This window comes from Herpailurus yagouaroundi, unplaced genomic scaffold, assembly GCF_014898765.1.
Source record: "Herpailurus yagouaroundi ecotype Mexico unplaced genomic scaffold, PumYag 186, whole genome shotgun sequence".
Classification (NCBI taxonomy): Eukaryota; Metazoa; Chordata; class Mammalia; order Carnivora; family Felidae; genus Herpailurus; species Herpailurus yagouaroundi.
This window is the reverse complement of record NW_024412417.1, coordinates 31782378-31808378: the sequence shown is the minus strand read 5'-3', so window position 1 is coordinate 31808378 and position 26001 is coordinate 31782378. Positions and strand designations below refer to the sequence as shown.

General features: G+C 48.8%; 1 protein-coding gene and 1 long non-coding RNA gene across 5 annotated transcripts in view; one reads left to right on the top strand and one right to left on the bottom strand.

Moving 5' to 3' along the window:
• ZHX2 (zinc fingers and homeoboxes 2) overlaps nucleotides 1-26001 on the bottom strand; it is a 164095-nt gene that overhangs the window by 111831 nt on the left and 26263 nt on the right. The window lies entirely within an intron of this gene.
• LOC121042931 (uncharacterized) lies at nucleotides 17152-20330 on the top strand. 2 transcript variants are annotated; one of them, XR_005796542.1, is made up of 3 exons: nucleotides 17152-17295; nucleotides 18214-18319; nucleotides 18434-20330. It is a non-coding gene; the product is annotated as an uncharacterized LOC121042931 (long non-coding RNA). The 2 variants fall into 2 exon arrangements; XR_005796541.1 differs by lacking the exon at nucleotides 17152-17295 and having other exon boundaries at nucleotides 17713-18319.

Below are 26001 nucleotides of genomic sequence, written 5' to 3'. Positions count from 1 at the left end.
CTACGGATTTATGAGTTGGGATCTCCTACCACCTTCTCATTTTCCAACCAGGGAAACTGAGTCTCAAAGAGAAGTGACTATTCTAAGTCCTTGCAACTCATGCTTGGCAGAGCTGAGACCCAAGCCAGGGACCTCCCTTCTTCTTCTTTTTTTTTTAATGTTTATTTATTTATTTATTTATTTATTTATTTATTTATTTATTTTTAATTTTTTTTTTCAACGTTTATTTATTTTGGGACAGAGAGAGACAGAGCATGAACGGGGGAGGGTCAGAGAGAGAGGGAGACACAGAATCGGAAACAGGCTCCAGGCTCTGAGCCATCAGCCCAGAGCCTGACGCGGGGCTCGAACTCACGGACCGCGAGATCGTGACCTGGCTGAAGTCAGACGCTTAACCGACTGCGCCACCCAGGCGCCCCTAATGTTTATTTATTTTTGAGAGACAGAGAGAAAGAGAAAGAGAGAGAGACAAAGCATGAGTGGGGGAGGGACAGAGAGAGAGGGAGACACAGAATCGGAAGCTGGTTCCAGGCTTTGAGCTGTCAGCACAGAGCCCAATGCGGGGCTTGAACTCACGAACCACAAGATCATGACCTGAGCTGAAGTCAGACGCTCAACCAACTGAGCCACCCAGGTGCCCCCAGGGTCCTCCCTTCTGAAGCCACTGCCCTTTCTACTGAGCTCCATGACTCTTGCTCCTGTGTCTCCCTCTTAGTCAAACACTGAATTCAGGCCCCTTTCCCGAGTGTTGACCAATTAAAGGTGAGATCCATGGTGAAGTTAGAATCAGACTTCAGATTTGAGTGCAAATTTAGGCTCGGTCACTAAGGAGTTGAGCCACCAAGTCACCTTTGCAAGGCCTCAGTTTAAATATCTCTAAAATGGAAATAAAGTCTAACCCCACAAAGCTGCTGAGCAAGTCAAGTAAGAATTGTACAGTTGAAGGTGTTTTCCAATCTGTCAACAGCCCCCATGAACACAGGGGCTAAGAAGAAAGAGGAGGACTCACTGTGATTTCTTGCTAGAAGCACTTATAGTCCAGCCAGGACAGAAGAAACATATTCAAAGCAACCAGACAACCCTGAAGCACTTTGTGCAAGGTGACACCTTAGTGTCTTTGCTCAAACCTTCCTCTGCCTGGAATGCACTTCCCCAAACCCTTATGTGCACAAATCCTCCCGTGATTTGGTTCACAGTCTGTGCCTAACTTGTCCCACCAGTGAGCCCCTGGAAGGCAGGAAGTGAGGCTCCTTCAGTTTTGTGGCCCCAGGATGTCTGACACCTCAAAGGTGGGGTCAGGAAGGGGCGCCCGGGTGGCTCAGTCGGTTAACTGTCTGACTTCCGCTCAGGTCATGATCTTGCAGACCAAGAGTCTGAGCCCCATGTTGGGCTCTGTGCTGACAGCTCAGGGCCTGGAGCCTGCTTCAGATGCTGTGTCTCCCTGTCTCTCTGCCCCTCCCCGACTCGTGCTATCTCTCTCCTCTCTCTCTCTCTCTCTCTCTCTCTCTCAAAAAAAAAAAGGTGGGCTCAGGAAGTGGCTGGTTCAGGCAAGGAGGCTTTCGGCAGAGCCGGAGATGGGCGTGAGCCTCAGAGGATTCCTGTAATGCCCCTCTGGAGCCAGCACGCGGGGACAAGGGCTTAATACCAACAAGAAACCACCAGCCAACCCCATGCTTCTTCCTTGTGTCCGTCATCCACCCACCGCCCGAGGTTCTGAGGTTCATGCAGAGCGCAGTCAGGTGAAGGCAGGAAGGGAGGAAAGCGAAACGGGAACCATCGGGGGGCTCCCATCCTCACCGGCATCTAAAGCTCCTAAATGAAAGAAAGACACTAACCGAGCAGCAGGCATGCAGTGACTGCTCAGCGATCCAAACAAGGGTTCCTGGGGATCTGGTTCTTTCTTTCTCTCGTTTCTCCCTATTTTCCTGGTCTGGAGGATTAAAGGAGACACGTAGAGGGAACAGGGCACTGCGGAGTGAAGAGCTCCAGATTTAGCTCTTTTCTCCCACTCTGCCCCAGCGAGCCGTGTGACCTTGAGCAAGTCATGTAGGGCAGGTCATCTGGGCCTTGCTTTGCTCCCTTTGAAACGGGAACTGGGTGAATGAGGAGCTACTGGGTTGTTTTCCCCTAAAGGATAAAGGAAGCGACACAGCCAATGGGGTAACTGCCACTGGTCTGGCAAAGCAAGACGGGTTCAAAGCTGGCAGTGTGTCCTAACTATGGTCCTTTCATGGGACACCGACAATAACAATGATGACATCAGAGGCCACGACTCATCTTCACGGAGTATATACTGGGCGCCAGGCACTGGACAAGCACTTTTCATTCAGTGTGTTGCCCGATCCTCACAAAGGCCCTTTCAGGCAGATACTATCAATATTCCCATTTTACAGTTGGGAAGTTTAACCTGGGATTGTGGACCGGTGAGGGAGGGAGGCAGGATTTGAACCCGGGCTTTCGGAGTTTAGAGCCCACCGTCTTTCCCTCTGTACCCTACTGAATCCGGAAGCCCGTGTTTCTACAGTTGGGAAAGACTGAAGGATCTAGAAAGGCCACGAAACTAATCAATCGTTTTCCAGACTGACGACTCAGTCTGGACAGGAAGACCACTGTTGGAGCGTGCCCGAATCCAAAGTCTATTAAATTATTCCCAGTGCAGGTAACGTATCTCAGGGGCTTGGTTTAAACAGAGAGAGAAGAGGCGCCCTGGAGACAGCCGAGGCCTTACAGCTGGACAGCCTGGGTCCAGGCCCATGCCTCCGTGCGCTGGCCTCCTCAGCTGGGGTCAGGTGGCCGCTCCGGGGTCCTCCTGCTCCTCTGTCCGGCATGCGGGAATATTCCTGCCCTCTCCGCCTCACAGGTCTGGCCCAGATTAGCAGAGTCCCGTCAATGTCCTCCTTCTCCATGTGCCAAATTTTTAAAGATTCTGTCTCTCATACATTAATTAGTTTCTCCATTAACAAAATAGCAAAGCACTTGTAGAAATGCCGGAGTCCCTGATCAAAACAAGGTGACCATTGTTATTCGATTCCTGCCCAGGGCCAAAGCCAAAATACCCCTCCCCACCACCACACACACAGCCCTGTGATATTTTTAGGCAGCCAGTGCCACCGTATCCTGGGTACTGTACAATTTCCACTGGTTTCTGGAAATAGTGACTGTCATTATGTGAGTTTTGAGGAAAACACCGGCCTCAACAATTTCGGAGGTCTCTCTCAACACCAGGTTCAACAGTTCTACAAAATCGATTATGTCTGTACGGGTGCTTGGCTAATTGTGCACGTGTCCTCGCTGTTCTTATTTTGTTCGCTAGAAGTGCAAAACCGGGGAGGACCCCTTGGCGTGGGAAGGAGGTCATCTGAGGATACGCGACAGGCAGGCCTCGGCCACTTCACACGGCGGGTGGAAAACACATGGAACTTGTTGGGCCTGAGAGGCAGTACGAGCTAAAAATATAAACAAGTTCAAGAAGGGTTCAGATGAACTCAAGGCAGAGTAAATGGCAGGTGAGGGGGACTAGGTACGTTCAAGTTTTGTCCTGTGCTCCTGTAGTTCTGCTCCCTGCTAGCAACTGAAGGCTTGGCTGGGCAGCACCTAGATGGTCCCAGTGACAGCAAAGCTGATGTTCCCGTGCCAGGAGACAAGAAAGGAAAAGAAACAAAAGAAAAGAGGGAATATGATAGTTTCCTGCTTCGACATTTAACTTCTAGAATCAGAAAAAAAAGCCATTGTAGGCAATATAGCAATAAAGGAAGAAAAATAATCATCTCTGATGTCATGTCTAGGAACTAACTGTTGAACGTCTTGCCGTATTTCCATCTACATCGTGTTTTTAAAAATAAAAACTATATACAGTATACAGTAAATATCCTGCATTTTTCACTTAACATTTAATGCTTTTATTTTTTTTAATTTTTAATCTTTAAACATTTTTTATTTTTTAAAAATTTTAAATGTTTATTATTTGGGGGGGAGAGAGAGAGAGAGAGAGAGAGAGAGAGAGTGCGAGTGGGCGAGGGGCAGAGAGAGAGGGAGACACAGAATCAGAAGCTGGCTCCAGGCTCTGAGCTGTCAGCATGGAGCCCGATGCCGGGCTCAAACTCACGAACCGTGAGATCATGACCTGAACTGAAGTCGGACACGACTGACTGAGCCACCCAGGCACCCCTAACATTTAACACTTTTAAAAAAATCACACTACTAAGTAGACTTGCTGTATTGGTTTCTGCTACTTATTTAATCGTTCATTTATTTAACCACTGAATTTGTTTTACTCTTCATCTCTTAGAGGACATAGGTTTCCTTCTCCCAATTTTCTGCCAATGTAGATAACACTGGGATAGACATGCCTGGTTCTTTTCAGAGAAATGACAATGAATCTCACAATCTCAGAGAGCAACATTTTATAAGTTTCTTGGAGCACCTGGCTGGCTTATTTGGTAGAGCATGCATCTCCATGCTCTCCATCTCGGGGTTGTGAGTTCGAGCCCCAGGTCGTGTGCAGAGATTACTTATAAATAAAATCTTTAAAAACAAATGTAGACAAAGGGCATGTGAGGTACAGGTGCACAGGGAATATTCGCCAGGGCGCTCTGCAGCTTGTTACATACAGGACCTTCAAGGCTCGCACCAGAAGGCGCCCCCGATGCCCCACCACCCTCTGCTTTCCTCTCTCTCTGCACAGCGATTTATTTATGCTGAAGATCCTTCCCTGGGTGCCAGCAAACTGAGCACTCGGAGAGCTAAAGAGACAGGGCAGCCACAGGGCTGAGGCACACTTGGACTCGGCCCTTATTAGAAATGCAAAACTCTCAGCTGACAAATCCCAAACACCAGCATGTCACAGCCCCCCCCACCGCCTGCACCCCAGTTGGGTGGCTTCTGTCTCCCATTTTACCTGAAAGAGCTGAAAAGGAGTTGGCTGGGCTGTGGCTCAGTAATCTGAGAAGGAAAGGATCTGTCTGAAAAGGGATTGTCTCCCCAGTGTTTCAGTTTTACCCAATAAGAGAAAGTCAGTCCCTTTCTTCCCAGCCTTAACTCCACTAAAAGCCATTAAGCACCGCCAGAGACAGGAGACATTTATCTGTTGGCAAGTGTGAATGCTGCATTCGGCACCTCCAGCAGGGATGGAAATTAAGCTGTTTACTTGGTGGCCACCCCAAGGGACCGAAATGAAGCTCTAATGGGATGGCATTTCTGAAATGCATTTTTTACATCTCACATTCTCATCCTTCATCCCCCTACCTGTAAACCCATGAGGACTTTGCGAAATTAATTTGTCTGAATGACACCCTGACCAGCTCTGACCACCGAATGCAAATGAGGGGACCAGCAGGTGACCTCACTAAACTGGCTCTTGTTTTAGAAAAGAGGGCAGGCATCTGAACCATGCTGGGCTGCAGGGGGCTAGCGGACTCCATACGAGCAAACAGAGCTCCGAGACTCATTGCTCAGGGGCCTTTCTTTTCGATGTTCAGTCACACTCAAAATTGAACATGGTAAGTCTGTCAAAATGGCATGTTCAGATTCTCCCGGTCTAGAGAGCAAAACCCACATCGTCAGCACCAATGGGTTCTCTACAATCTGTGCCGTTTCCTTCAGCTGGCCTTTCCTCCTTCAAAACAGCACTCCAAACTTTACCTTTTATATGCAGAAAACCTGTCAAGGTGAATTCCATCTGGGGTCACTTATTTTGTATCCTCTCTGCACTCTTAAAATTCAGAGCCCTCAGTCCTGGGGCTATTGCCTTGCAACTGTCCCATGCCTTTGCTTGTACATTTCGTTTCCAACCCTACATTCCTTAGCGCTTGAAGGTGGACTCAGTCTTCTATGTTTGGTCCCTGCTATACCGAGAGTTTGTGTCCCTCTAAAATTTCTATGTTAAATCCTAACACCCAGTGTGATGGTATTAGAAGGTGAGGACTTTGAGAGATGATTAGGTCGTGGAGCTCTTCTGAATGGGATTAGTGCCCTTATCACCTCTTATTAGAGACCCCTCACCTCTCCTGCCATGTAGGACACAGTGAGAAGGCAACGGGCTCTCATCAGACACTGAATCCACCAGTGCCTTGACCTTGGACTTCCAGCTTCCAGAACGGTGAGAAATACGTCTCTGGTGTTTACAAGACACCCAGTCTATAGTATTTTTACTGTAGCAGTCCAAATGGACTCAGACCCCAGCAGAGCTCAGGCAGAGAGGCTTTCTTGCCCAGCTCCTAGACTGAGGTGGGAGGGTTTTCATACTGTTCTTCCTCTTCCTTTCTTTCTCATTTATATGTGTACCCGTGCATATCCTTTTGAAGGGACTATCAGCATGTTAAGTAAATGCGGAAAAGCACAGAAATTCTAACCACTGTTAAAAGTTCTTGAGGCCCTTTAATGAGACTAAAAGGTAATAGGACATTTTTCTAACTTTTTGCTGAAATAGAGTGTCTTAATTACTTTTAAAAAGATCGGTGCCCTCAACGTGTAGGGTATATGAATTGTTATCTGCCACCTTTAGATACTCTGTGTGAAATAAAAGCCAGCCCACAAGACCCTGGTAGAGCCCAGACCCACTATACTTTGTTTGTATTCCCAGTGAGAATCATCTGTCATTAGTCATCCAGAAGCCCACTCACATATATGAGCCGTCAGCCCCAAGAAGGGGAGGGAAAAACACACGAGATGAGATAAACCACTCATCCGTTCAGGGGGCAGCCCTCTACCCCTCCGTCTTTTGTCCTGCAGCCTGCTTCAGCCCACACCCACTGAGCCGCCTCTCCCAACAGCATGCGGCGGGGGGCTCTCTGCTCAGACAAGGGGAGTTATAGGATGACACTTCCTGGGATGCCTTTAGCCAGGCACTGGTGGATACAGGCACGGGGCATAGCTGTCCCTGTCTTCCCTGATTCCAGTCTCCCTTCTGATCAGGCACCTCTTCCTTCATCCCAGGCTGAGCTGGATTGAGGACATGTTCTCCTTACAAGTCACTCCTGAGGGATGTGTGTGAGGGTGTGTATGCGTATGGTCCTCCTACACACACACACACACACACACACACACACACACACACACACACACTCTATTATCCAGGCATTCTCTCTCTTCCTTCCCCCCTCCAGTTCCTGAGAAACCAGGAGTTTTTGTGTGATTCCTCTCCTGAGCTCCAGGTCTATATTTCTGCTCTTGGGCCAAAGCTGCTCCCTGCACAGACATGGGAGCCCAGGTCACAGAGCCCCGTTCCATCCACACTGCATCTCACTCTGCTTTCTTGACCAGCACCTTCTGGGTGCCCCTGGCGCTCTCCTCGGTCCCCACTCTTTTCTCCCTCATCCTGTCTCTGTTCTTAATTCTGCCTGGTAGCTGTGTGCCTCATACTACCTTTTCCTGATCATTTGCTTATGGATGCTCTCTTTTTCTGTACAGATTCTGATGCTGCAGGCAGGTCTGGGTAACCTTAGGTTGGTTGCTTGATCTCTGAGCCTCAGTTTTCTCATCTGTAAAACGGGGTTGCATGAGTACTAACCCTTGCTTCACAGAGTTGTTAGGAGGGTCAAATGAGGTACTACAGGCCAGCTCTTGGCACGGCGCTTGGTACAGAGAAAGCACACAAGTGTTAGCAACTATTACCATTTTCACGGTTAATTATGATGTTAGTAACAACTGTTATTCTAAAAAGCCTAAGGCTCTCCCACAGCTTGTCATCCTCCACCTTGGACTTCCTAATCTCCCTCCGGGAGTCCTACCCAGCCCCACACCCCTATTTCCCAATTAATTTTTTTGTAAGATTTTCTTTTTAAGTAATCTCTACACACAATGTAGGACTTGAACCCACAACCCTAAGATCACACGCTCCACTGACTGAGCCAGCCGGGCAAAAACGACAAACCTGGATTAAGAGTCAGGGGATCTGAATCCCGCTTTCAAGGAAGAATAAAAATGGCTTCTGACCCCGGGCGAGTAATAGTCTTTCTTGGTCTCATCTCCCTCACTTGAAAAATAAAGAGGTTGGACCAGAGCAGCATGTCTCAAAGCACGTTCTAGAAGCTTCTGCCACACTCGTGCCCCTACACAGAGCCCCCATGGCCGGAGCAGTGCCATGAGTGACCAACCTAGTACCCGTCCCCCAAGCTCCACCTCTGTTAGCTTGTTGTCTGCATTTGGATACTGTCTACACAGCCTGGAGCCTCAACAGACTGTTCCGGAGCTGACCCAGACCCTCTCATAAAAAGAGATTCTGAATTGGCGTAAATCTCGGCTCCGTGAGGAAGGAAAATGAACTGCCGGCTTGCTGAAAAACTAGGACAAGGTTCTCTTTAGCAAGTCTCCAGGTACTGTTCAGGCAATCACCGGGTATCATGAGCCTTAAAATACGCCCCGCCTGGTGCGATGTCTCCTGATTAAGTTGGCTGCCAGGCTCAGGGCATTTCAGGCAGGAGTGGTGAATTTTAACACCACACAATTACTAGTAGTTTGGAAAACCCTTTTGAAAACACCATGCCAATCATTTAATTCATTTTCCAAGTCCTTTTTAATGCAAAATATGCTAATATGTTGCTGGAGTGTCCAGCAGAGAAACCTGCTGCAAAGTGGGGCCTCTCTTGCTTGGAGGTTAGGCGGAGAGCTGGTGGGAATAGGGCACAGTGGGAATAATGGCCCATTTTCCCTCCAGTGAAGAAAGGCAGGCTGATGCCACTGGGTTCAAGTGCTTCTTTGTGCTCCCTTCAGCTGCACAAGGTGCGCTCACCCTCACAGCCACAGATCTGGGGTATAATGGGCTTCTTTTCCACCGAAGCCCATGTCCCGCCCCCGGTGAGTGAGATGTGTCCTTGAGTTGTCTGCTACCTCCTCCTGGTGAGTAGGGGACAGTGAAGGAGGGAGAAAGGAAAGGGTGAGGGAGAAATTCATGGCTTGATGGAATACATTTCTTTGGGTGCCAGATGGGGAGAGGGGGCTGCTGCACCATGGCCTTTGACAGAGGACATAACCCAGCAGGACTCCATTTCTCTTACCTGCATAAACTACATCAGGAAGAGCATAAGCCACACATGAGGGGACCCTCTTAGAGGCTGTAGGTCAGTCTACTCCATGATATCATTCCACGGTATCATTACCATAATTCCATCATTACGATTCCATGATATCATTAAAGGTTGCTGTTCTTGTGTATTTAGTAAGCAGAAACGCCTGGGGACTACTTGTATACGCGTGCTAGTCCTGGTGTGTATTCGTGTGGGGCGGTACACGGGAGTACGACATGTGGATCTAGTCCTTTATGGCTATCATTAATTGAGCACCTACTATCTTCCAGGGACAATATGTGCCTTGATTGCAATGAGAGAAACACACATCCAGGCACACAGAAAGTAAGGCATGCATGGCGGCATCCCCATGTATCAGAGTGGGTTGCAAGCTACCAAATCTCTGGCCCAAGGCTTGCAAACAGGTGGCTGGGGCTGGATTTGGCTCTCAGACGTGTTTTCTTTGAGCTACACTATGCGTCAAGCATTTTGGAAATGTCTTATAAAAACCAAGATTTCAGGGAAACTTGGATGGCTCAGTTGGTTGATCGTCTGACACCTGATTTCGGCTCAGGTCATGATCTCACAGTTTGTGAGTTTGAGCCCCGTGTTGGGTTCTGCGCTGACAGCGCGTGGCCTGCTTGGGATTCTCTCTCTCCTCTCTGCTCCTTGCCCGCTCATGCTCTCTCTCTCTCTCTCTCCAAATAAATAAACATTTTTTTTTTTTTTTTAAACCAAGATTTCCAACTTTCCTTGGAAAAACAAAAGGTAGGGGCGCCTGGGTGGCTCAGTCGGTTGAGTGTCCGACTTCGGCTCAGGTCACGATCTCGCTGTCTGTGAGTTCAAGCCCTGCATCAGGCTCTGTGCCGACAGCTTGGAGCCTGGAGCCTGCTTGGGATTCTGTGCCTCCCTCTCTCTCTGCCCCTAACCCACTCGCATTCTGTCTCCCTCTCTCTCAAAAATAAATAAACATTAAAAAATTAAAACAAAACAAAACAAAACAAAAAACAAAAGGTAGCTGTCTGGCCTCCCTAAGTCCATATTCCTGCCTGGGAACAGTCTGTTGGGGTTCAGTGGCGAGTGTCCCTTTTGGACTGGGCGTGGAATTTTCGATTTTGTCAAAGTTGCCACACTCCCCATTCCTTGCTTCTGGCTCGCCTTCCTCATTCCTTTTACCTGCCTGACTTCGTATGCACTTGAGTTTGCAAGCCTAACATAGGATAGGCCCCTTGCTTTGCTAGTGAGGAACCTGAGGCCTAGAGAGGTGAAGAGACAGCAGACAAGGGCAGACTTGAATCCAGGTTTCTGCTGGACATCAGGGTCTGGGCTGTGTTTCCCATATCACACTGTGTGTCATCAAGGGCAACTTGGGGGTACACAGTGTTTTCAATACAGGAGGACCATCATAATGACCTGGTGGATGGACCAGCCCAAGACATGGCTGCTGTAGGGTGAGGCAGGGGGGCTGGAGGGAGGGGCGTGGAAGAACAACAGCCTAAAACAGAACAGTCTTAGAAAGGGAGTAATGGGTTCTTGGCTGCCTTGTGGACCTGAAACCCCGTTTATTCAGTGCTGTTTGCTTGTGACTTTTAAAATGTATTCTATTGTGAAACAGAACATATAGAAAACCACATAACACAGAAACATACATATTGTTTTCCACTGTTTATGATTTTTTTTTTTTTTTGGTCCTGTTTTCTTTCTAAAAGCCATCAAAGATGCTTCAAAATCAGGGCTTTTTTTCAGTCTGCACTCACCCCAGATAAGAAACCACCCTACCTCTGGGGAGCCTGGGTGACTTAGTCGGTTAAGCGTCCGACGCCAGCTCAGGTCATGATCTCACAGCTCAGGAGTTCAAGCCCTGCATTGGGCTCTGAGCTGACAGCTTGGAGCCTGTAGCCTGCTTCAGACTCTGTGTCTCCCTCTCTCTCTTTGCCCCTCCCCACTCGCGCTCTGTCTCTCTCTCTCTTTCAAAAAAATAAACATTAAAAATAATAATAAGAAGAGGGACAGGATCTCTCCATGGTGGAGAACCTCTAGGATTCTGCCAGGTTCAGAATACTGTGGAGAGCGGAAGGAATCTTCCAGGATGTCTGTGAAAGGCAGGACAGTGATGCCATCACTTACTGGCCCGGGCCAGAAGCAAAACTTTCCTCATGGCTACATTCGGACCAGAAACCAGGTGGCGGCATCTATCACAGATCCCTCCAGGTAACAGGATGTTGGTGAAAAGGGAACCTAGAAGTCGTGGGCTCCAAGCCCCTCGCTGACAGCTGAATACACAATGTTTGCATGAAGAATGTGACTTGCTCAAGGTCTGATACTGAATATTAAGCCACATCCCAGGGACTTTTCCTTCAGCCTTTATTCCAAAGTGGAACCTCTCACAAGGTCTGGAGGCCTGGGGGTGTGAACGGGAGGGCTCCTCAGACCAGGCTTCTCACTCACAAAAGGGCATAAATTGAAGCTTTTGACACAGTCCATGTCAAAACTATATGAGGCTGTCTGAATCAGAGACTCTAAGACCTGTGCAATACCCTGAATTTAAGTATTTTAAATATAGGAGCACCTGGGTGGCTCAGTTGGTTGAGCCTCCAACTCTTGGTTTTGGCTCAGGTCATGGTCCCAGAGTTGTGGGATCGAGCCCCGTGTTAGGCTCTGTGCGAAGTGTGGAGCTTGCTTGGGATTCTCTCTCTTCCTCTGCCCCTCTCCCCTGCTGTCTCTCTTTATAATAAATAAAATTTTAAAAAAGTTTTTAAAGTCTTTTAAATGTAAACCTCGTGCTAAACTCACAACTCGGTTCTATAGCAGAGTATTCTGGATATCAAGAGTAAACTTGCTGATATAAAGATTTTGCAGGTTTTACGGTAATCAGTTCTCATATTTTTTCATACTTTAATGTGGCAGAAGACCAAAGCTGGGGCCAGGCTCTCTCTTGCTCTCTTTGTGGACTGATCCCATGGCAAAACGCAAACAGCAGAACCTGCTGGGGGGGGGGGCCCCTTCAGTTCAGTGAATGGAAGCAGGGGGCTGGTGCAGTAAACGGAGGTGGATTACATCCATCTCAGCCAAGGCAACGGCACTTCCTATGTGCTTCCTAAGTGCCAGGAATGTGCTAACGGTTGGGTACAGAGATGAGCGCCCTGCCCATGAGGAAGCCACAGCCCGGCCAGGCAGCCAGACACTGGGCGAGCTATAAAGTGATGTGACAAGCAGATGCAGAAAGTGCTGGGAGTCCCAGTGGGGAGGAGAGCGCGCATCTGCCGGAGGGTGTAGCAAGGGGCAGATGGTGTGATGAGAGGCAGAGAGAAAAACGTCCCCTCCAAAGAGGTCCACGCCCTAATCCCCAGTGCCTGTGAATATGTTATCTTACATGGCAAGAGGGACTCTGCAGATGTGGTTAGGTTACGGACGTAGAGATGGGGAGATGATCCTGGCTTATCTGGACGGGCCCGATGTAATCATGAAGGTCCTCAGAAGTGAAAGAGGGAGTCAGAGTGACACAGTTTGAGAAAGACTCAATAGGCCATTGCTTTGAAGATGAAAGAAGGGGCCATAAGCCAAGGAACACAGGCAGCTTCCAGAAGCTGGAAAAGTCAGGGAAACAGATTCTCCCCTAGAGCCTCCCGAAGGAACAGCCCGGTGACACCTTGATTTTAGCCCCGTGAGACTCATTTCAGACTTGTGACCTCCACCAAGCTTGTGGTAGTTTGGTACAGCAGCCCTAGAACACAGACAATGGAGGATAACTCGAGTAGGACACAGGAGCCCTGGGGGACTAGTCCTGAACCGGTAGCCCTTGCCCTCTCAAAGCCTCTATTCATCTATTTCTCCCTCTGAAAAAACGAGAGCACTGGTGAGGGTGGGGGATGGCTGGCTCAGTCACTACAGCACACAACTCTTGGTCTCAGGGTCATGAGTTCAAGCACCTCATTGGGCGTGGAGCTTACTTAAAAACAACAACAACAACAAACCAAGAGCACTGGGTGTAGACACCCTCTGATGTCCCTTCTGGTTCCGACACTTGGTGGTTTTATGAAGAAGAGGAGCAGCTACCATAATGTAATGACTGGCAACTGGTTGTGAGGGTTGACAGAAAACAGCCTGTCCCAGAGCGTGTTTGGTGGAATTTAAATTCTACGGGCTGCTGATAAGGGTTAGTCAGAAAAGAGGGCTATTCATGCAGCAAATTATTACCCATCACTTACCAGGCACTGTTCTGAACCCTGGGGAGTCGGTGGTGAACAGGACAGATGACCTCCCTGCCCTCACAGAGCTCAGATCAGAGAAGTGAACTAACACACTCTTTGTTAGGAGAGAACTGATGAACAGGCCAATTTCCACTGGTCATTAAACCACGAAGAAAATGAAACCTGGTGATGAGACCGTGTGGGACAAGGAGGCCAGCTTCTCCTGGTAGAATGGTCAGAGCTGGCCTCTCAGGGTCAAATTCAACCTGGGCTTACGTGATGAGATGAGCTGGGCGTTTGAAGAAAAGGGGGAAGAAGTATGAAAAAATATCGAGCTAAATAAAATTAAACAGAATTCTATATGGAAGAGTCCTGCGGGTTTGAACATATCAGTTGGTTCATGTGTTCACTGTCCAATGACACATTATTTTATTGAACCAGGCAGTGTTCTAGACACAAGGGATACAGTACTGAACAAAACAGGCAAGGTCCCTGGCGCGTGGAGCATTGTGAGCGTGGGGGAAACAGACAATACAAAACTCAACAGATAAATATAACATCAGGATATAAAAGGACTCGGAGGGGGCACCTGGGTGGCTCGGTCGGTTGAGCGTCCAACTCTTGGTTTTGGCTCAGGTCAAGATCTCATAGCTTTGTGGGTTTGAGCCCCGCATCGGGCTCTGCTCTGCGCTGCCTGTTTGGGATTCTCTCTCCCCCTCTCTCTGTGCCCCTCTCCTACTGGTGCCGTCTCGGTCTCTCTCAAAATTGAGAAACAAACTTAACAAAAAATAAAAGGACTCTGAGGAACAGAACGGGTATGGGGATAGGTGTTGACAGCGGTGGTAATGGTGGTCTGGGAAGATATCTGGCGTAGACATCTGAACAGAGAATTAACAGGCAAGATGAATCAGTAGGCAGCATTTCCCAAACTAACATGACAACACAACCCCTTTGTCCCAGAGCATCACGCAGGACACAGGCTCCTCAGAACACACTTTGAGAAACCCTGGCCCAGAGACAGCTGAAGCATGAACCACACTCTCGCAGGACCGAGGCTAGCATGTCAGGATGGAGACTATGAATCTCATGAATACAGAGTAAGGCATTTTGTGCAGAAAGTCCCCGCCTCCAAATGGGTATCAGAAAGTAGGAGAGGGGCGCCTGGCTGGCTCAGTTAGTACAGCATGTGACTCTTGATCTTGGGGTTGTGGGGTCGTGAATTCAAGCCCCATGCTGGGTACGGAGCCTACTTTAAAAAAAAAAAAAAAAAGCAAGTGGGAGTGACTGGGAATTCTCTGCTTGACTGCTAGTTAGTAAACCTCTGCATACTCTCCTGAGCCATCCCAGACTCCCCCTCGGTTCTGTGGGATTCATGAAGCTTGAGGATAAGGTAAGCCCACGATTGGATGAGTCGGCACTAGCCCGTGCTGGTTTTCCCCAGAGAGCAGAATATAAAAGAGTAGGAATCCTTTTTCTAGGATGTTATGTTGCAAAGAACATGTATTTGTTTTTTCAAGCGTATCATCTGGGTGACAACGATCAATGTCCACATTTCCGGGGATCTTTACCCAAGTCCCCCTTCAGTTCTGATTAAGGAATAAATGGTGCACCCTGGGACCAGAAACAAGATCTGGGGCCCGAACAGGGCCTACGCTCATGCAAAGTGCACACCCTGAGAAAAAGACCGATATTCTCCCCAGGAAGCCACAGGGAGTTTCACTGCGAGCAAACCCCACCGTCCCTGCGATGTCCTTTCCTGTCTAGAGAAGGCCGTCTGGACTTTCTCACAGCTCAAGTCAGAGGAGGCACATTATGTATTCAAGTCCTGCTGCAGCAAGCCTTCCAGCACGCCATCCTGCCTGGGCTCCAGCAGAAACACCTCTCTGGGGAGCAGGCTCTGTTCGTGGTAAGCTGGGCTCCGGGTCCGCCAGAGGAACCGCTCTGAAAGCCCACAGAACGTGGCCTCGCCTGGCAGGTGGTAACGCCGTTCACCTTCCTCGTTCCCTAGGCGAGATGTGAGCTCAGGCAGAGGGGGGGGGGGGTCTTCCCATGAAAGCCAACGCCTTTCCCAAGCCTCTGCTTCCCTGAACTGCCTGCCCGAGCCCCCATGTGGTTCCTCTGCTTGGATAATCCTCCTGCCCCTCGTCACCTTCTTGTCACCTGCCATCTTTTTCATCTTGGCTCAGTGTCACTTCCTCTGGGAAGCTGTCTGTCTTGATCGGATCAAACACCACCACTGGGGGTGCTTAGGGCACATCGTGCCTCTTTTACGAGCACCTGCAGTGGCTCTGAGTCCCAGGTCCTGCCACTCACATCCCTTCAACAAATCCCATCACCTCCCCGGGCCTCAGTGGCCGAAGGAAGGGAGGTGAAAAGATGCTCACTGTGGTTCCCTCCCTGTCCCAGCGCTCTGAGATTTCCCTTCCTGAGACAAGAGTCACAATCATTTACTTAGCACTGAAATGACAGAGAGAGCCACAGTATTGGTTCCCACACTTTTGAAGACATGACATCCCTTTTCAAATGATGCTGTCTAATCCTAAAGCAGGGAACGGGCGGAGCTACTTTGCTTGAAATGGGCCAAAGTCTGGAAGCCCTTTGTCTCTCAGCCTCTGAGGTACCTCCCCCGCCTAGGGCTCCAGAGGCACGGGTTTCAGGCCACTCCCTGGGACGGGCCTTCCAAATCTAACACTAGGGCAAGTTCCAAAGTCCACCCACTCACACCCCATGCTGACTGGTTGCCTGAATTCTGTGGGGTCCGCAGATCTTCTACTGACAAGTGTCCAAAAGACACAAAGGTTTGTCTGTTCCTCTTTAAGCTTTCTTTCAACATGTCTGACTTCACACGTAGCTCCGGAGCACGCAGGAAAGGGGGATTATAAAAAGGTAGGAGAGGAGAGACCCATCGGTAAGCCCACTTCCAAATCTGTGATATGGACACAAGGGCCACAAAGGGCCACAAGCACTGCAGCAAAGGACACAAGCAACCGCTGTTAGCGCTGCCCGTTCTCTCACCGAGGAGGCACGGACACCCATGTAGGGGTGTGCTGGCCCTCAACACACCTTGGGCGCCTGAGTCCCATCGTCCTCAGTGGAGCCCCCTAGACCCGACTTCGGAGTTCTGACCGTGGAGGGCCGGGCAGCAAATCAGCAGACCTGGCCATCGGTCCCCAGGAGCACCCAGCACGGTCACGGGCACGACCCAGGACTTCGGGTCCTTGCAGTAGTAGCCCACCCCTCCTCCAGAATTCAGAATTTGCTGGAACACCTCCTACCGATCACTATCACCCAGGTGTGAATCGCTGGGGGGAGGGCCTTCTACAGCCAGAGCTGCACACTCCTTTCTTTATTTTCTAACACCTTCCAAATTCATCACCCTCGACGTGGTGAGCAAAAGAACGTGCAGACATTTGTGGGGAAGGGGTGAGTGCCCCTGCCTCCCCTAGGTCAGGGAGATACCAAAACCCACTGAGAAATCATCTGGGAGAAGACTCCCAGGATGGGCCTTTGTGGGCACCTGTCCAAAGGTTCCGATTTGGAAGCCACAACAGCTGGCCTTTTGGAGCCAGAGAGAAAGCTTTCATATATTGAGGCAATTGATTATTATTATTTTTTTAAAGGCTCCAAAACCTCCTCTAAAGCCATCTCCTGTACTTAAACATTCCCTTAGTTCTCCCCCGCCCCCCCCCCATATTTATTTGGCTTATAAAAACGTATTAAACCAGTAGTCACTCTGCTGCCTCAAATGTGTCTACTCTCAGCCCCACGGTCTGGTGACAGTTCTCTTTATCGATCTCAAGACAGCTGCCGAAAGTCCTGTAGTCCTGTAGGTCTCCCCCTCCTCCCCACCGCCTGCCCCTTTGTCCTGTCCGGTCCTCTCCAACTTACTCTATGAAGGCTCGGTGACAGACACAGCAGGCTGAAAGGGGAGGGAGGCAGTGCTATTTATAATTCGGCAGAGTTGGCCCTCAGAACACGGCCATTTTTTCCAGGCCGACTGCCAGAGCCCACATTCCCCAGGCTCCATATATGGGCCTCTCACAGGCCCCTGAGCCCATAGCCTTGCCTCTGAGGGGACCCAGGCCGCCTGGCAAGTCAGGAAGGTAAGGCCCGATCCGCTCCTCCATGGCCGTGGGGGCCACAGCCAGCCCGGGAACCTGGCCTCCCCGTGCTTCCCCTGGGGGGTGGTCAGAAAGCGGGGAGAAAGGAATAAGAAACCCTGAGGTCCCAGCCCGAAGGAGTTGGAGAGCAGCCGGCTTTCTCTCCAGGGCTTGAATAAGAATGGCGAGGAAAAAATGTATTCTTGCTACGAAACATTAGGTCACCCCTTGTTTTTTGCCAAGTGGTTTTCAATTGTTTCCACCGAGATGTGACTGAGGTCCACGGCAGCCCTGCCAGCCCCCGAGGGCTCCGAAAGCCGGATTTATGGACGCCCTTGGATAGGCAGATGGGAGGGGAAGCCCAGGGAGGGTGGGCAAGCCAAGGCGAGGGAGCAGGGCTTTGCCAAGCAGATATTTTCTGCAGGCTCTCAGCTTTGATTAGCATATATTAAGGGCGCAGAATGAGAAAGGTGTCCGGCCTCCTGTGGGCATGTGGACATAAACGCCCTCCTGCCCTCCAGAAACCAAGCACTGAGGCAAGAGGAAGGGCCTGACGGGTTGACTTGTCACTCCAGGCTTTTCTCATCTCTGTCCCTTCTAGGCCGACGCCTGTCAGGCCAGGCCGGGGCCACAAATGGACCGGGGGGGGGGGGGCTGGAAAACCCCCCTCCATGGGTATGTGGGCGATTTTACTTCGATTTCGCGGACTGTTTCTCCAACCTCCTCAAGAATGGTCTGCAGTGGACACAGCTGTGTCAAATCAAGTTCAAGTCCTTTCTCTAAATAGCCTTTTGTGGCCATCTGGATATCTCTTCCTTAGGATGGAGAGCATCTGGTATTATTATGAATTGTTATTATTAATATCAATAATAAGAGTCTGCCTTTATTGAGTGTTCACCATGCCACCCACTTAACATATAGCATCTCATTTAATCTTCATAACACCCCCAAGAGATGGATGTTCTTCTGTAGGTGAGGAAACTGGGGTGCAGAGAGGTGAAGCAGCACGTCCATGCTGACCCTACGGGTAAGTAGCAGACCCCCACGTCTGTCCAGCTCCTCACTTCCCACCTCTCTGCTCTACGTACCAGTTCCTGTCACTTGCGTCTGCGCTGTCTTTGTTCCTTTTTTCTCCTTGCAGGTGGAGGCCCCTTCTTAAATGTGTTGCCCCTTCTCTTCTCTCCTGAGCATCTAGGACAAACTAGACCCACAAAGAATCTTCACTCAGGAGGCACTTCTTCGGCCAAGGGCACCTCTCACCTGTGAGCTCTTTTCAGCGTAGGAAGGATTCCGGATTCTCTGTGGACCCCATGGCCTCTGTAGCCCTCCCTGAACAGCCAGGACCCTCTATCTGTGGAGGTCCCGGCCATCCCGTTACTTGCTTGCCTGTGACAAATATGGGGCTGGCACTTCAGCAGGGAGAAGGAGCAGCAGGAGTTGATCAATTCCTAAGCAACAAAGATCCTGTTTTCATGCAAACGTCCTCGGCATTAAAACAAAAACAAATTCTTCCCGGGGCGCGTCCTGGATGCCAAGTCTCCTTGCAAGACACATTTTTAAGCGGGGTTCTGCGCCTGCGTGAGAGACTAACGGGGAATGGGAGGAGAGCTGTGTGCCAGGTGTCAGGAGGCAATGCAGGACCTTAAGGTGGCATGGCAACAAGTGCCTTGAGTTCCGAGCAGGTAGGGACCACCGAGGGCTTCCTGGAGGAGGGAGTTATTCCGATTCAACTCAGGGGTCTCCTGACTGATGGTGTTGGCCTGATCTTGCAGGACCTGGGTGCCCACCAACACCAGCACTACTGGAACATCGCCAGGGTCACTGGGCTAGCCCAACAGTTACAGAAACATCCACAGGGCATCTGGCCTCCAGCTGGCTCCAGCCGTTTTGTCCTTTATGAACACGGGGGTTCAAAGGCAACAAACACTGTTAACGGCTCAAGGGCAGGGCCACACAATTTGTTTTTGGCAAATAACTAGCAATACCAGGACTGCAGCATTTTAGTGCTGCAAGATCACCTGCTACCACCCCCTTACCGCTGATGCCTTGCCCAAGGCTCCCGGTCCAGCCAAGACTCCAGCTCAAACCTCTTTTCTCCTGCTCTCTGAGACCTTCTGTGCAGCCTCCTTTTCTCACACTGTGGAGGTATTCTCTGGCTTCAGCACATGCCCAGAAGCACTACTGGGCTGGATACTGGGAGACACGGAGCACACAGCACCAGGCTGCGGTCTTCTCAAGCTAGCCTGCGAGCAATTCCAGGGCAGGAGGAGCGCCTTCCCAGTGCATCTCTCTTCCCAGCGCCTACCACAGCAAGGGGGACGGGGCAGGCAAAGGTCTGGTGCTGGGCACAGTAAACGGGCAAGTCTGGCAGGATTAAAGGGCCCATAAAGGGGCTTTGTGGCAAGAATCAGCTAATTAGAGTGGAAAGAGCATGGACTTGGGGTAGAAAAGATGTGGGCTGGCATCCAACACTGTCACCATGTCCGGGGATTGAGAGGGTTCCCCATTATCCATGTTCTCTTCCTGCCAAGCATGCAGCGGGACTCCACTTCCCAGTCTTCCTTGCAGTTAGGATGGTCATGTGGCTACACTCTGGCCAGTGGACTGAAAGCGGAAGTAATGTGGGGCAATTTCAGGCCCAGCCCCTGAAAACCTCCCACATGTGGGTCTTCCATCTACCAATTGACCCAGAGTGCTCCCAGGACCGGGTTCCCGAATCCCTGTGTGGAAGACCACCTGCCAAACATCTGCACTGAATCGTGTTCGCAGGAAATAAACTCCTAAAGCGTTACGCTATTAAAATTTGGGGGTTACTGCTGTTAGCCGAACCTAATACAGTCTCTTACTAGCCATGTGGCTTTGGATAAGTTTCTTAACCTCCTGAAGCTCCAATTTCCTCATCTGTAAAATGAGAATTTAAAAAACCTTCCTGAGAATGACTGGGCTAACATTTGTGAAGATCTCACAATCAAGGCTGCATTATGACTTTTGTGAGCCCTATACATTTTTGCCTTTATGGGTCCCTTCCTGCATTAAATTAAAAAAAAAAAATAATAGAAATAAAAAAACAGAAAAAATTGGGTTTTTAATATTACATCGGTATAAAGAGGAGTACAATCCAGGCCAGATAAATCATGATGCTTATTATTGTTTCTTATTTCTATATTTGATTTTATATTCATTATTATTATGTTCATTTTTTTCCTTCTGATTTTAAGGGAAATTAAAATCAAACATTTTGTGGGGCTCTGAAAATATTGTGGCACTAGGCGCTATGCCTACGTACCTAACGGAGAAGATGACCCAGCTTACTACAGTGCCTGGCCCATGATGCATGCAATGAATCAAAACTATTATGGATTTTTTTTTTGAAGTTTGTTATTTTGAGAGACAGAGAGGGGAAGTAGGGCAGAGAAAGAGAGAGAGAGAGAATCCCAAGAAGGCTCTGCACTGTCAGCACAGAGCCCAACGTGGGGCTCAAACTTACAAATGGTGAGATCCTGACCTGAGCTGAAATCAAGAGATGGTCAGTTAACTAACTTAGCCACCCAGGTCCCCCAAAACTACTATGGTTTAAAAAAAATAGGAAGATGGAAGCATGAAATAGCAACAAATGGTCACGAAGCCCCTTTCACATACTTCATTTCCTCCAACTCTCACATCCACTGTATGAAACGGTTTTCACTTCTATTTTCCAATGAGAAAGGTGAGGCTCGGAGAGGTCAAGGGTCATGCTCAAGACGGGTAGGAGCCCCGTGCATGGTGCCTCATATCAGGCACAGTCCTAGACACCTGTCTTTGTCACTTTTCATTTTCTCAACGCGGTACGATAGGGATTCTTTTTTTTTAACCCCCATTGTATGACTGAAAAAAAAAAAAAAAAGATACTGATGTAAGGACAAGCGGCTGAGCTGAGAACTGAAACCACTTCTGGGGCCAAATCTAATGCTCCCTCTACCACCTCGCCTTTCCATCTATCAATAGCTCTGTCACGAGAATTGATACGTGGCAGTGTCTATGGAGGGTGTCAGACGCCCCAACACCTTCTTTCATAGAGCAGAGAAGAACCTGCGCAGGGCTGAAATCCAAACACATCATGCCAGATCAGACTTGTGCTTTCTCATTCTCCACCCAAATGTACTCCTTAGAAGGTCTAATTATAGTGACTTCTATTTTCTTGTAAATAATCACATCTGTCATAACTGATTTAACTGATTCAAGGCTCCAAGTTGGCAGTCTTGGAGGCCCGAGCCAATGTGTCAATTACGCCAAGAAGGCTGTAAGCAAAAGTTGCACGAAATGGAAGAGAGAAAAAAAAATTAGTCACAGGCATATAGATGGTGGGGACCAATATGTGCTTTTTCACAACAGTAATATCAACACAAACTCCTAAACGTGGCCAATGGGTGTCAATCCGTCGGCAACCTAATTTAGTAAAACAGACACAGCCAGCCAGATCCTGGGGAATAAAAACAATCTTTTTTAGTGGCGACTCAATCCTAGAAACTGGTTTCTCCAATATCTTTCAAGTCTAAGTAAATACCCCCAGGAATTTGCCATGGCTCTTTATGCTTGTCTTCAGGAGAAAAGATGGGTTGAAGGGCTCACGTGATTCAGGAATATACAGCTTTCCCCCTTTTGAAAGTTTGTGTTATGCCACCTCACCTTTATGAGAGATCTCCATTAGTACCTGGCTTTGTTGCTAATGCAAAAAAGGACTTTCTACGGAAAAAAGGGCAAAAAATGAAAATAGCATTATTAGTTTAGCAGCAGCCATTAAAGAGATAGCTGCACCCCAAGCAGGGAGAGTGGCCCCACCAAGATCCTTCCCTGGGACCTACACTTAGAATCTCGGCATCAACTGCCTGTGCTTTGACTTATTTTGTGCATCCTTTAGCAAGATGTGTCCTAAGGTATCAGAAAAGCCTGAGAGGTTTTTTGGGGGCTTGGGGAGCTGAAAAATTTCCTATACAAATGAATGGTAATTGCTTCTTTGCTTTATGCCGCTTCAGCTTGCTCACGACAGGTTTCATAGGGACACTCGACTCTAGGACAGTGGGGGAAACTTGAAGTCTTAGTGGCTATATTTGAGCGTGGCTGTTCAGCCAGCACAGAGTGGTAGCTAGAACTTTCGATACGGACTTGGGTCCAAGTCTCTCTCCACTTCTCACTAGTGTGACTAAGCAAACCATTTAACCTCCCCCAGTGCATCTCAGCTTCCTCATCTATAAAATGGTGACAACCTAGAACCCTCGTGGGACTGAGTGATCTAATGACTCAGTATGACAGCCTGTTGGAAAGTGTAAGCACCACATAAATGCTCATTATCATTATTAACAGATCAGCATATACTGAGTGCTGTTTTCAGTCCATGGGAATGGCTTCTCTCTCTCCTAAAATAACTCCAAGCAGAAACAGTCATGCTTTCAGTCACAGAGGGGAGGTGAGACTTCTTTCCTAGGGAGGTGTTTGAAAGTCGTCTTGCCAGTTAAGCTCTGAAAGTGTCTGTGTCTGAAGGGAAGCTTCGAGAAAGGAGTATCTTCCAGGTAAGAATGTGGGAAAGTAAAAGATGGCTCTCATCCACTCCCCAGTTGCCCACAGGAAATGCTTTTGGTGACCCCAATCCTGCAGCTGGCGTAACTTCCTTTGGTCCTGGTCCGTCAGTGTGAGCAGAGGGGTTAAGAGCAGACTCTGAAGCCAGACTTCCTGAACTTTGAGTACTGCTCCGTTCTTTACTTATGGTGTGATCTTGGACAAGTTATCTGTGTTTCAGTTCCTCATCTATAACATGAGAATAATAACAATACCTACCCCTTAGGGTGCTAGTGAGGAATGAATGAATGAATACACGTCCAAAGCTCACAATAGGACCAGGTACATAGGAAGCAATTAGCATCCAGCTTGCATTGGCCATATTACAGTCATTGGCCTTCCCCTCATCCCGTGTTCATTAACATGCATGTTTAACAGCTTTTCCACACCAACCCCCTTACTAGGAAGGAGATTCTTTAGTCCACATAGAAGATCTGAAAAGAAAACACAGTATTAAGAACTCCATGATCTATACCTGAATCTGCAAGAGAGGCCCAGGGTCACCTCCTTCAAGGGCAGTTCATTTCCAGGGTAGAAGTGTGGGGGAAAAGGCTCTGGACTGAGAATCGAGAGGCCCAAGTCCTAGGCCAGTGCCATTTTGCCCACTCTGTGGCCTTGAGCAAATCACTTCATCTCTCTGGGTATTAATTTTCTCAGCTGTAAAAATAGGGGACTTTAGGGGCGCCTGGGTGGCACAGTCGGTTAAGTGTCCGACTTCAGCCAGGTCATGATCTCGCGGTCCGTGAGTCTGAGCCCCGCGTCAGGCTCTGGGCTGATGGCTCGGAGCCTGGAGCCTGTTTCCGATTCTGTGTCTCCCTCTCTCTCTGCCCCTCCCCCGTTCATGCTCTGTCTCTCTCTGTCCCAAAAATAAAAAAAACAAAAACAAAAAAAAAACAAAAAACAAAAACAAAAACAAAAAAAAAAAAACGTTGAGAAAAAAATAGGGGACTTTGGTTGTGAATCGCAGTTTATTCATCTGTAAACAACGATAATAGGAATAACTATCCTATAACACCACATCATGTAGTGCGAACCAAATCACGCATCCCATGTAAAGGTGGACAAAGGTCCTGAGCATGGCCCATAAGGCTCTGGACCATCCAGTTCCTGTGTCTCCTGGCCCATGGCTCTCCCTTCACTTGTTCTGTTCCACACACTGGCCTCCTGGCTTTTCTCCCACTCCCCAGGCACACTGCTACCACAGGGCCTTTGCCCCAGCTTTGTTCCTCTGCCTGGAATGCTTTTTCCATAAATAATCCCATGGCTCACTCCCACACCATTTTCAAATACTGGATTATTATTTTTTCCACAGCTACTATCACTTTCTTGCATAGTGCACGATTTCCTTGCTTATGATGACTACTACCCTTTATTGTCTGTCTCCTCCCAGGCCAAGGATGTGTGTTCCAAGAGGGCAGGAATTCTATTTTGTTTCTGTCCCCCAAAAGCCTAGAAGACTACCTGGCACATAACAGGTGGTCAGTAACTATTTGATATTGAATGAATGAATGAATGAATGAATGAATGAAGAGCACTTTGTACAGCAAGAAGGTGCTTACTGAATTTGGGGCAGCCTTCCTAAATGTTAAGGGGAGATTCTTACTCCTCCCCTGCCTTCTTTCCATGAGGAAGGATCCTTACTTAGTCACCCTGGACCTGTTTCCATCCCTGTCACCCACGTTCGCCTAGAAGTGGAGTAAAGCATCTCGCTGGCGGATGAGTCACTGGTCCATTTCTTGACTCAATGAAGTTAAGCTGCAAACTTCACAGATGCAATTTCTTTGCCTGTTCTGGCTCTGCCATCAGACAGAGCAATGGCTCTAAGTGAGTGAGTCTGCTTTGCAGGCTCACAGTTCCCTCCTTGGGTTCTGTGTGGTGTGGGGTGCAGGACAGGGGGCGTTAGAAAGACCTTCTAGCCAGCAGATGTACGTAAGTCATGCTCACTAGCCTGGCTCTGTCAGGAACAAAGTGGACATTAAAAACAATTTCTTTTTTAATGTTTACTTGTTTTTGAGAGAGAGACAGAGAACTAGCTGGGGAGGGGGAGAGAGAGAGGGAGACACAGAATCTGAAGCAGGCTCCAGGCCCTGGGCTGTCAGCACAGAGCCTGAAACGGGGCTTGAACCCACAAACCATGAGATCATGACCTGAGCTGAAGTCGGACACTCAACCGACTGAGCCACCCAGGTGCCCCACTTGTATCTCTCTTGATTGGTCTCGAACCTGGTCAAGCAACAGCGCTGTGCCATTTACTGACCCCTAAAACTTCAACTAAATATTCCAAATTTTAACAAGTGAAGCCTTATGTTCTTTGTTTCCAGACTGTTTTCGATCCTAGTCGCTCTCCTTCCACGTATTAGTTTGAGAATGTCCCACTTTGCACACAATACTGCAAACTGCTGAGCACAATTCTGTGAGGAGGCTTGTGACTGGCTCGCTCTGGACACACTCTGTTCCCAATGCTGCTAAAAACTATCTCCACATCCCTCTTCACACCGCTAGTCCTTCCGGACCTGCAGCCCATACAGCCTTTCCCACCCAGGATCTGCGGTGCCTCAGGGTTCTGTCTCCCGCTCTCTCGTGGGACTTGATGCTGTTCTTCAAGTCACTAGATTTGGCTCATTCTTCTTGAGATCTTCTAAATGGCTGTGCTTATCATCCAATAAACCCACTAATACTCCCAGCTTCGTGTTATTTCTGACCACAGTGAAATGCAAGTAACCATTGCCTGAAGGTCTGCAAGGTCTCGGGCGTGGCACGAGGCATTCTCCTTGCCTTGTCCCTTAAACAAACTGATGAGGCAGGTGTTACTATCCCCCATTTTACAGATGAGGAAACTGAGGTTTTCAGAAGTGAAGCACCTTCCCGTATCACTGTAGCTTGTAAGAAGCAGTGTGAGTTCCAAAGGCCACACATTGGATGACTCCTAGGGCTAGCATTTAGGTTAGAATAGGGGTGAGCCCAGAGAGCCAGACTCGCCACCAGGAACCTCAGTCCGGACAATTCTACTCAGATCTGTCAATACCCTCTGGTGCGGTCATTTAACCTGCAAACTTATCCAATGGCATCATCCAACATTTCTCCATCATGTTTCCAAAGAACTCATGAGTGGCTTTC